The sequence below is a fragment of the Haemorhous mexicanus genome, chromosome 17, assembly GCF_027477595.1.
Source record: "Haemorhous mexicanus isolate bHaeMex1 chromosome 17, bHaeMex1.pri, whole genome shotgun sequence".
NCBI lineage: Eukaryota > Metazoa > Chordata > Aves > Passeriformes > Fringillidae > Haemorhous > Haemorhous mexicanus.
Window position 1 is genome coordinate 6,986,457 of NC_082357.1, and position 12,503 is coordinate 6,998,959.

Sequence of the window (12,503 nt, forward strand, 5' to 3'; positions counted from 1 at the left end):
TCAAACCAAAGAGGAAGGAACTGCAGGACTGCCTCCCGTTGAACGTGCTGCTTTCTACCTCCTGTCAGAAGTGGGACTGAACACTGCACAATCATTTCTAGCAGATGAGATTTCTAGAAAAATCTATACTTTGCTTCTTTTTATATCCACACACTTTACAAAGATGAACAAAGTTTTATTACTGAAATTTGGTTATTAATTATTGTAATTAATTTATTATTGTAATATTTGGGGTTAAATTTGTCTTTTAAAAATACAATCAACTTCTATTGGACAGAATTTAACATATTATTTACATTCAGCAAGAAACGAAATGCTAATTAGACATTAATTCAAAATAATGTAAGCGTAATTAGAGATTGCGAGCAACTTCAGTTTAGGGGATCTTGCAAAAATTGGAATCATAATGTCTGAGATGAAATTCAGTGACATGTGCAGAAGGTCCTCAATTAACCAGTCCCTACACCCAACTTTAGGAAAGCTAAGAAAATCTCTCTCACACAAACCTTTTGCTGCATATTGACTTGGACCAACACAGCTACTTTGAGGTATTAACAATGCAAACAGTAACCTGAATTAGCTCCCATGGAAACCAGTCAACTTGTTGCTCCCAACTTCTGAAAATGAAACTTTTAATATTTAATCTGCTAACGGACAAAAGGAAAACTCAGAAGGTGACACATTAATGTTTGATTTAAAAAATATATAAATCAACTTGTGGTACATCTCCAGCAGAGCAGCTGTTTACCATACATTCTCTACCTGATTAACACCAAGTGCTTAAGAGTTCACCTATAATATTCTTTCCTGTTTCTTACTTCTAACCCCACATTGTGTTACATGGCCTCATTTTTATACAGCATGACAAAAGGTCACAATCTGAATGCAATTCTATCACTTCTACTAGATTTACACCTTACAGCATATTCCTAAGAATTAAAGTCAGGGTTTTTTTAACAGAAACAACAAGGATGCAGATTGAAAGAATGCTGCATTCCATACAGTTAAGTAGACTTCCAGGAAGAAAAATCCCACAACAAACCACAAAATCCCTGCCCTGACACTCCTAAACACTGGAAATTAAGCACGAAGATATACCACACACATAGTATTATGACTAACAGCATAACAAGTAAATTGATAAAGACAAAATTACACTCTTCACTTAACAGAAGCCAAATTTTTACTTTTCAAATCAAACACATTTCTTCTAACAAGGAACAGGGTAAGACCACAGGAAGGAATATAACTTATTGCTTCTTTATAAATACAGATCCAAGATCGTAACTGATGAAGCCTAATCTCCAGATCAACACCCATATTCTAAAATAATCAGAAAAAGTATGTTATTAGTATGGTGCCTGAAAACTCTGATGTTCCAAACAGTTTAATGCTATAATCCACAGTCCATGCCCTCAGTACTTTAAGAACCAATTTCTCACGATCTCCAAAGCTAAAATGAACTTGAATTCCATTTTCCCTACTGAAATTAGCTAAAGACTAATAGAGCAGAAACTCTGGGTCAGGAGAGTTTATGTTGCCTAAGGCAGTTTCAAAGAAGTCTTATCTGTTAAACTATTGTGTTCCAATATTTCATCCCATATAAAGCTGCTTGTTTAAAAATAAGTAAGAAATAGATGGCAACATTAAATTGTTTACAGTAGATTACAAATTTCTGCACTTAGCAGCAGTAACACATTTACTTTCTGTAGTTCTTGTAGTTTGAGCAGCACTCAAAATATTTTAAAAAGATACTACAAAGCTTTATTAGAAACTCTGTTGGAAAATACGGATTATGTGATGAAAACAAGATATTCATTACATATAACTTGGTATCAGATATAAATACTGTAGCCAAGGAGTTTTTCCTCTTGGTTTATTTTCATTGTTCTTTTTCTAGCGTCTGACAATAGTTATTTTTTCCCCAGATCACTTCAATACCCACTTTCCTGATTTCTATTCCTGTATGCTCTACTTTTTTTTTATCCTCCATCTATCACTAAATCACCTCAACTCAGTTTTACCCATCAAAAATGCTCTGTATACCATCCTCCCTTGATAACCTTTTCTTGACCATGTTCCTCAGCCAGCCAGCACAAGGCTTGGCTTAGGCTTTCCAAAGTCTACTACCTATGCAAGAACCCACAGGCAGATGGGAGACACTATGGAATTCTCTTCTGCACCACCTTCAGCCCCAGCTGCCCCAGGTATTGAGGAACAGCTGGTGCAGAACTGTGTCCAAGGGTCTCCAGTGAGTGTGGTTTACTCTGCAGCAAAGGGAAGCAGTCCCAGTGTCCCCAATGTCACATGGCTGGGCTGGCTCCACACTCCCACCTGTGCTCCTGCCCACAGCCTCCCCAGGACAGCAAAGATGAACTATGGGCCAGAACAGATTCTCACCACCTGCATTTTACCCTTTCCAAGAGATTCCACGTTTCTCTTTTACCAATTTTGCTCGACAAGTTTTTAAAATCAGGCTTCTGAGGCAGGACCTGGTAAAAGAGTCATCAAATGGTTTAACTGGCAGAGCAGAGGAAGGGTGGAACATCTGGCAGAGGAGAGAGGATCTGATTCCAGAAGAAATCAGAAATTACACTCAGTTATTCAGAGAAGCAAAAAAAGTTGGTAAAAATTGTCTAAAGATATAGAGAGAATTATTTAGGCCTTGATTCACACTGGAAGACTTATAATTCCCATAACCATAGAGACAGTTTATATTTTGCAAAAACTGACAGTATTTGCTCGGTACTTTGTATTTGAGTGCTGCAATATTACTAGACATTAACACAAAGAAGCATTACTGTAATTAACCCATACAAATTCAGAAATAATAAAGACTGTAAAATAAAGCAGTAACTTTTCTTTAATTAAGTAATTACTAGAAAGACCGTAAGTGAGCTCTACCCTCATAAACTGGGTATTAGAAACCTTCTGCAGTCCAGACACTGCAATTGAAATTAGTCTTGAAAACCTTACATGGAAAACGGTGAGGTTTCTAGTTGTTTCTATAAATTCCTAACTCATACAGGTTACAAGTCTTTAACAAAAACTTACAAATATACTAAGTATACTTATAAAGAGTATAGCTGTACAAAGAGTACAAACTGAATACTGGAAAACATTAACAAAAACATTAGCCAAACATTAAGGCTTTTCTTTTTTGGTACCTTAGTTGTACTTTCCATGGAAAAATATGTTAAAAATTTTATTTTTAAAGATGAAATCCTAAAAAAAAATAGTGTACCAAGTGATATATAATGAAAAAACACACTCAGAAATAGTTCAGAGAGATTTATTAGTCCATTCAAAAACTCCTGAAATAACATACAAATGGTGTAATTCAGGCCAACCTTAATGAACAGTTTCTGTACAGCCATCTCTGTATATTCAGCAAGCTCCATTCTCAGAATACACCCTCACCAGCTTGAGCACCAAGGTTATAAAAGCACAAACATTCCTTTGCTTTCACACTTCCAGCCACTCAGGTACAAGGGAATGTGCCAAGTCAGCCAATGCACAATGCACAAAAGGACTGGTAGCACACTTAGCAGCACTCTAAAAACACAGCCTGAGATGAACGGTGACATCAGGCATTCCCAGACAACAGCCAAGTACAAACTCCTAACTCCCAGCTGACACCGAGCCCCTGCCAGTGCAGGACAGCACCTGCACACAGAACTGCACCTGCACTGGTGCAGTAAGGACCAGCAGTAGGACCTGTAAGGACACAGCCACCACAGCCACATTCTCACACACAGTGCTCTGCCTGTGTCACACCAGTGCCTTCCTAAAGCCTTACTAACACGTGGCTCTAAATCATGAAAAGCCTTAAGGGTGTGTTCAACTTTGTGCAACCCATTTAGTGTCAGAAACACATGCTTAAAGCTTTGCTGGACTGCAACTTTACCAAGCTATACATTTTCAATTTTAAAAATATGGGGAACAAAATTAAGCATTGCAGCAATGTAATGAAATAGAATTTCAGTAGCTGGAATTCTGTGTCTCTTCTAGCTTTTTTGTGCAGGAAATATTGAGAAATTTGCCTCTACATGAGATGTAAGAACAATTTTTAAGTATTAACTGGACTTAATAAACTAACAATTTGAACTCATTTTAATGAGTTTCTCTGCTGAATTTTTATGAGCTACCTCTTTTACATTTAAAGAATGACTAAGACTCTAATTTTAATGTCTCTAGAATTTGTAAACAAGTTTTCAGCAACAGTTCCCTAGCCTTCCAGCAGGCTTCCAGTATTAAGACACAAAATGTGGAAACATGAACACAACTGCATGTCCTTCTCAGGTAGGTAACTAGGACTACCTATGTCAAAAATTCACTTAGAAGGATAGAAAACTAGTGGGTTTCCTTTTTATGTTGCGTTTTGTTAATTCGTGTTCCACTAGTTGGTGTGAAGATCAAAATTGAGTGTAACTAGCACTTCTCTCTCACTTTGTTGCTTTTGGCACCATGCCCAGGTAAAAGCCCCTTCTCAAACATTTAATTAACGCTTAAGCCAAGTACCAAATATGAAATCTTAAAATACTCTCTACTGAGTCAACAATCAGAGAGATCCAGTTTATTGCCCAAGTGCAAAACTTTCATATTAACATCTGGATTTAATAACAATAATCTGAACACTTCAATAAATTCTGTAATGTGCATTTGCTTTGGAGTTTCAGGATATGGAAGATTTTTGTGGTAGACATCAATCTTTGCCACAGAAGGAAAGTTTGAAAAAAAGTTGTATTCTGTAACTAACACTGGGCAATTCTGACTCTTGAACCTCAGGAGCTAAAAATGTTTAAAAACAATGCTAGGAATACAGCACAGCATGGAAAAAGAAGAAGCATTTCTTCATTTGAAGAAGCAAACATGAAACATTCATGGCTGTCAAGTGCAAATAGTCTTAATTTCAGTGGTTCATCTTTTTTTGGACATGCAGCTAAAAAAGCGGCAGATTTATTCACAGTAAGAACCAAAAGTTGTAGATTTACTAAAGGAGGACACAAAGTGAACTGGTTTGCCAAGTCTAATCAAACCTGCTCTTCATGGAGCCTGCACACAGCCCTAAACACACCTTGCCTTCAGGTTAGGGGAAGCTCCTCTACCTTTAAGTGTTTCTAGTTGGGATTTTTTGCCTAACACAGTTCTGGGCTTTGTTGGAATACATCAATGCTGCAGATACATACCCCCTTCTGTGTATATCCAGTTCTGAACATCTTGTTCTTCCAGTCTCTGCAGCAGCTCTTAGCCATGACAGTCGTGTGCAGTGTCTGCTTTTTCTGTAGAGGTGGAACCAATGCTCTGGTTCATCTAGGAGGCCTCAGTGGAAACTATCAAGAGGCTTTAAGTCTTGGTTATCCTGAAAATCAGGCAACTTGCCCCACCCTCTTTTTCCCACACTGAAGATGAGGAGGGAAGGGCAGGATCAGAATTTTCACCATTTAGGGACCAGCTAAACTCCAGAAGCACACAGTTCCAGAACTGAGAATGTGTTAGTCAATGTAACCCAACTTCCTTGTTTTACTAAGCTGCTTGACATCCCTTCCTAACACCTCCTGAAACAGCACTATCAGCAGTAGCAAACACCCTTGGTGACTCCCTTTGAGAGAGAATTTTCCTCATCTACAACTGGATTGATTTAACCAAACCCCACGGGGTCTGGAGTCCTTCTGGAGGTGCTGTGCTGGTACAAGCCTGAGTCACTGCAGAAAAACTAAGTAAACAAAAGTAAACAAAATGTTCTACAGGCCAAAGTTTTAATATCAAAACTATTCACATTTGGAAAACAGCTAACATCTATGAAGGCTTGCAAGCATGACAGCCCTTTAAAAGGAGAAAAGATTGTTTAATCAGCACATGAGTAGTTAAATCATAATCTTAAGAGGTGATTAAAACCCACTCATATCAAAGGCCAAAGCATAAAATCACAATAACTTGCTTTTAAGTTTATGTAATACAAGTACTACATATAACAAAATTTCTGTTTGTACAGGAACAGATCTCCTGGAAAACCTTCCATTTTAACAGGATTATAAAACCTTAAGCACAACTTAAAGGGATACACTGCTCACTAAGAATATAGCACAGCAGCTTTATTAAAAAAAAATTATTTAAAAAGTTAAATTTTTTTAAGATACAGCACTTACCTTGTATTCTAGCACCCTTCTAGACTGTCTGTTTCAGCACATTCCTGGTTGGTTGGAAAGTAAAAAGGAAAAACAAAAATCACAAAGATGTCTCAAGGATTCATTATTTTAAAAGTTACATATTTTGTTCTACATGGGAAATTAAAGCCTTAAGAAGCCTAGTTCAGCTTTCTCAGGTTCTGCAGTTTTTAGATGTAAAAGTGTGTTATTAGGTTAAAATCCTGAGAGTAAAGAGATTTTTATATCCTTTATGTGCATCTTTTATCACCTTTCATATTCCTGCTCAAATTCTAAGGTGATATTTTTCTTTCCAATTACCTCTGGCAAGAACAGCAGTACTAGAGGTGCATCATCTGCTCCTCTTAGCTCAACTGCAATACACAAACTCAGCCCTAGTTCCTTCAAGTCTTCACACTTGGAAGTGTCAATTATATAACAGAAATGCATTTTAGTTTTCTATAGATTCCAATACAAGGGAGTGTTCACAAAAAAAGGAAAGTGCTCCCATCCACATTTTGTCTTTTTGTTATGTTACCAACTCAAATGGACCTGTTCCAACATCAACATTTCATTTATTGGAATATTTCAGACTGTGTGGGTACATATATACATATACAGACACATATGATTAAGTCAGTAGAAACCTACTGCTCACTGTATTTAGAAAAGGTTAAAAAAATCAGTTATTTTAAAGTATGGCATTTATCAAATGCAGTTTCATACAGTAACACTAATGGAGTTTTCCAGTTTTGGCTTTGAACCCACAGGTATCAGACTCAGAATGTCCCTGACATTGCTCAGCCACACAATTTTACCTTTGATCCCACAGATGAATCCTAACAGATATTTTTAATTCTTTTAAGGGCTGAAGCTGATGTTATGGTTTCTGTACATGTCAGTGACAGAGGTTAAAAGCTGCACACGTAAAAAACCAAAGCAAAACACACAAGAGGAAGAGGTTACAAGACGGAAATGCCAAAAAGGCCCACAAAAATAAATGGCCTATGATAAAATATATTCCCTCTTCCTTCCAATAATAATTTCATCAGTAATCTAACTGCTGTTTAAAAACCCCCAAACCTCAACTAAGCATATTCTCTATCCAATATTACATTAATCCATTGTGTCATCAATTATCTAATTTCATTGCCAGGCTAACAAGTAAAGTTCAAATTTTTAAAGTATTTTATGCATATATACCACCAAATTTGTCTGAATATCTATATATTAACTCTCACTATTAAAGCTGTTTGATACTACCTTATAATTCAACAGAATCTGACAAACAAAAGGCAAATATAAAGGTGATTTCCATGTTATTGTGCAACTGCTTCTAAAATCTCATTTGCATCTTTAAGTTCAGTTTTCTACACTTCTCCAAATACTGCCAAATCCTGAAAGATATTCTGTACTCCCAACAATGTACTATGGATGTTCAACTTCCAGGTGGTGTTATTTGCTTAATAACTGGTGTCATTACCAGACAGCAATCTTGTCAAGTTTTAAATGCAAGTTATACCACAAAGTCACATCTGCCCTAAGCTATCACACAGGACAGAAAACTTTAAGAAGGAACAAGATAAAATGTCACACATTAAGAGAATAATTTTATGAAATGCCAGCTGTGCCTTTGTTGAAAGCTTTAAACCCTGAATCAATTCAAAACCTGGGCTTTTTTTGTCATAAAGGAAAAGATGCAGCATGAGGAAAAAATACATACACCTCCCTATAAACAATAACTTCAGAACATGCTGTACTCACAGCACAGTAAAATCTTGGCTTTTTTTTTCTTAAAAGGTGAGTGATGTTTAAGCTTTAAATATTTTAGACATATGGACATACCAGACTTTATGGAGGTGTTTTTGAAACACTCATAAAAAGATAATTTTTCCTGATATTTACCTCATAGCTAAACAAGTTATTCACTTTAAATCCTTTCAGCCAATTGCCTTCAGCAGGCAGAAGTCCTGGTATCTCTTGACTGCACCGAGATTGACTAACAGCAGTTTTCTGCACTGCACACTTGCACACCAATACAAAACCCACATAAATGGAACAAAGGCAAATGTATTTGCTGGCACGGCAGGCACGGCAGCACAGCTCTCCACCTGGCTCCCCGAGTCCCCAAGAATGTCACTGCCCCAAGTGCCAGCCAAGTGACCTGCACCCGCGATGTGGATCTGTCCATACAGGTGCTGTGGATAAATACGCTTCTTAACAACGCTGATTCTGGAATCATAGAATCATCAGGCTTGGAAGAGACTTTTTATATCGTCCAGTCCAACCATCAAACCAGCACTGCCACTGAAACCTCTAAACCACATCATCCAGCCACATCGTCTTTTAAACGCCTTACGGATGGTGACTCCACCACTTTCTTGGGCAACCTATTCCTCACTAAAAAGGACTGACCAAACGCCATCTAAATCCACGCATGTCGCAGAAAACGAGTCGAACTCGTCAACAGCCCCTGGTCTAAGGGTCGCAGCTCTTCTCCCAGCCCAGTGACCTCCGCTGCAGCTCCACGATCGGGGACACAGAGGGCTCTGGTCTCCCCCGGGCGCGGCGCTCCCATCTCAACGCCCGCAGGGTTCGGGCCGGGCCCGCAGCGCCGCCCTACTGCCCGCAGCCCCGCACCTCCCCCGGGAGCGAGTGTTCCTCACTAGCAAATAATAACACAGGACACATCCACCAGCGGCCGCACGGCAGCGGCCGAGCCGGTGCGAGCCGCGTCCCAGGGCGCGGTGCGGACACCGGCACCTCCACCTGCTCGGGCCCAGAGCGGCCCGGCGGGGCTGGGGGCCGCCCCCACAGGTGCCCGGCCGCGGCCTCGCGGGGGCCCTGCCCGCTCCCGGCAGAGAGGGGGCGGCCGCCGCTCTCGGCACTCCCGCCCCCCTCAACCTCCTTCAGAAGGCTCTGCGGGCGGGGCGGCGCGCAGCCCACCCCGGGGCCGGGCGGCGATGGCTGCCGGCGGTGCCGCTCTCGCTCAGCGGCCCGGCCCGGCCCGGCCCGGCCCGGCCCATTCCAGCGCGCGGCAGCGCTGCCGCCCCGTCCGGCGCGGACCCGGTGAGGCGGCGCCCGGCCGCGCGCGCCCCGCGCCCCCCGCCCGCGCTGCCCCGCTCACCCCGGCCCGCCGCGGCCATATTCCTCTCGCGAGCTCTGCGCCCGGGACCGCCCTCCCCAGGCGCGCGCTCCGGCTCTTGGCCCGCGGGCGGGGGGAGCCGCGCGCGCTGGCGCCGCGCACGTGCGGGAGGCGGGGCGGTACATCCGGGCACTCGCGCCCTCAGAGGGCGAGGCTGGGGGCGCGGGTTCCTCGGGTACGGGGTTACTGAACCGTTGAGGTTGGAAAAGAACTCGGATATCGTCTAACTTATGACCGAGCACCACCGTGTCAACCGGACCATGGCACTAAGGGCCACATCCAGCCTGTCCTTAAACACCTCTAGGGACGGTGACTCCACTACCTTCCTGGGCAGCCCGTTCCAATGTCTAATCACCCTTTTTGGAAAGAAATTCCGCGTGCGTCCCACTTAAGCCTCCACTGGCGTAGTTTAAGACTGTGTACTCGCGTCCTGTCCCTGGCTGCCTGGAAGAAGAGTTCGACCCCTACCCCTACAACCTCCTTTCAGGTACTTGTAGAGCAATAAGGTCTCCCCTGAGTCTACTTTTCTCCAGGCTGAGCCCCCTCATCAGCTCCTCATAGGAGTTGTGCTTCAGACCCTTCCCAAACCTCGTTGCCTTTCTCTGGACACACACCAGCACCTCAAGGTCCTTCCTGAACTGAGGGGTCCAGAACTGGATGCAGCACTCGAGGTGTGCCTTCACCAGTGCCAAGTACAGGACAATAATTTCCCCGGTCCTGCTGGCCACACTATTCCTGGTGCAGGTATTTTCGAAAGTTCTCTGGGATCACTCCTCAGGCCCAGGCAAATCGCGACGGCCTCGCCGCTTCCCGGGGGCACCGGGCCCCGGCGGCACCGGGCCCTGGCGGGAGGGCCGGACCGACCCGATCGCCGGGCTTTGTCCCGGGGCGGGCGGAGACTGAGGGTGCCAGTGTCTCTTCTCGGGGTGCTGCAGTCACACGGATTTGAAATTCAAAGCCGATGGATTGGGTATGGCTTCAAATGTTGGCTGTGCAAACATTCACAAACAAGATGGGACTCATACCTCGTGTATTTCACCTTCAGGCTTAGCTGTCAGTGTCTGAGGTGACTGAACTTGATTCAACATCAAACCAATCACGAGGAAAAGAATTTCTTCAAAGAAGTTTTGGAAACCTGATGACTTACACTTGGGAATGTGCAATAGAGAACACAGGCATTTATTCTGTGATCAGAATATGATCATGCATGCACGCAGTAATTTATTGCACATATTGTGCAACACTATGCTCACAGCAAATATCTAACAAATTGACTTTTACTAATACCGAGCCAGTCCTGTTCTGTAAGTATATACTGCATCAGGCCCAGTTATTATGCAACCCTGCTTTTGAGTTGTTTTTATTTTTTTTTTTTTTTCAGCTCACAAAGTAACTACTAAGCTGCTACTTGGTGCTATGATCTAATACAGCTTTTTTATTATTTGCAATTTGCTGATGTCCAGGAGCTTGCTAAGAGACTCCATTGAGCTTGCGCTACTTGCTGACCAAGCAAAACATGGTTCTCTGCTCAAAAAGTTTTTCAGTGTTCTTGTTCAGCAGTGATACCACAGGCACAAAAAAAGAATCAGTTATGATTCCTTATGATTTTAAGACAACATTCCAATACACTTCACTACTAATGGACACTTTGACATTGAAAGAATTACTTGTTCAAATTGTTTTAGATGGATTGGAAGGTTGTTTTTTTGTTAAGCTTTGTAAAACAGGGTAAATTTCTCCTATATTTCAGTAGATTACAGTTAGCTAATCAGATTTTATCCAATTCCAGAAGCAAACTAAAAACAACAATGTACAAGAGCATTGTGCAAGAGGTGGAAATCTCTTTAATATTGCAGTGAAGCCTAGATCATTCTAGTTGTTCCAATGGCTGCATTAATGGGCATTGCCCATTACTGATTAGAAGGGCATAGACATGGATCATATTGCAGAACACATGGAGTATTCCTTGCTAAAGAATACTATAGAACTTGAGAAGCCTGGAAAAAAGATGTCTGAGACAAAGGTGTGTTAAAGAGTTTGACATGATGGTGCTTATTTCTTGAAGGTATTTGTGCTTTATGAAACCACATGGTGATAGGAGTCAATGAAAAAAACACATTTAAAGTGGCATTAACTACTTATAAACAGCTTCTTCCATAAAATCATTCTATGGAAATTGTCCAGTTGCACACAATTGTTCTTGACTTTTGAGCACCACCTTTCCTGTCTTGGGCATGGACATGTGCAACACTTCCTTCTTCTTACAGAATAGTTCAACAAGAGCCCTTGGCATATGCCTCCAAGAATAACAATGGATTCTACATTCCCCTTTTTTATAATAGGATTAGGAGCACCGGTACAGTGGTTGAAGCTGGCAGAGCAATTCAATGCTCTGACGTGAAAGGATGGACCCCCCTCTCCCTCTCACTTTCAAACCAGTGTTCTGCTGTTAGAAAGTGCAGAACATGAAAAGCAGATAAATGACAAAATATCAGCATTTTTATATTCCAATTGATGCACAAATGAAAACATTTGTTGTGATGTATAGTGAATATGGATTTAATAATGCATCTGGAAGCTGCATATTTTAGGGAAGGATTGTTTGTTTAATGAAATAATGCAAATATCTTTTGGGAACTATTCAGAAATAACCTATGCTTTTCAATTCTACTATAGACTTTATATAAAGAATTTGATTATTCTAGAGATGTAAACACTGTGGTTAGATTTTTAATAAAGACTTAATTATTTAAAACATACAATAACATATTCTGTAGTAGTGTCAACTCCATATTCCATGGGGGTATTACATTTCTAGATGAAATTCATTGAGTAAAGACCACCATTTTGCCACCTAACTTGCAGGATTACAGAATAGTAGTGCAATTGGCTTGCAGTTGAGCAAGCTACTTTGAAAGTAGGGCAAGAACTACTACTGCTTCTCCTGGAGTCATATAATTTGTAATTATTATGTTTCAATATATTCCTTAATGGCCTAGATCAAAAGATTGACAAAACATGCGAGGAAGGAATAACGACTTTCTCCGCAGAGCTTTCTCCAAAGGGCTGTAAGTGAGGGGGAAGTGGATGAGTTGTTGGTACAGCGTTATTTGCATTTGTATCAGCTTTTAACACTCTAGTGACAAAATGGCAGCATAGTTAACAAGGGGTGATTCCCTCACAGGGGAGCAACTTGAGTTCAATAGAAATCA

The 12,503-nt window shown here is 41.3% G+C and overlaps 1 protein-coding gene across 1 annotated transcript in view; it reads right to left on the reverse strand.

Moving 5' to 3' along the window:
- Nucleotides 1-9,363, reverse strand: part of MRTFB (myocardin related transcription factor B) — a 72,697-nt gene extending 63,334 nt beyond the window's left edge. Inside the window, exons 1-2 of the mRNA XM_059861881.1 lie at nucleotides 9,274-9,363; nucleotides 6,150-6,193 (exon numbers count right to left, since the gene is read on the reverse strand). The gene's annotated coding sequence lies outside the window, so the exon portion shown is untranslated. The remainder of the gene's footprint in view (nucleotides 1-6,149; nucleotides 6,194-9,273) is intronic.
- Between the last annotated feature and the right edge of the window lie 3,140 nt (nucleotides 9,364-12,503).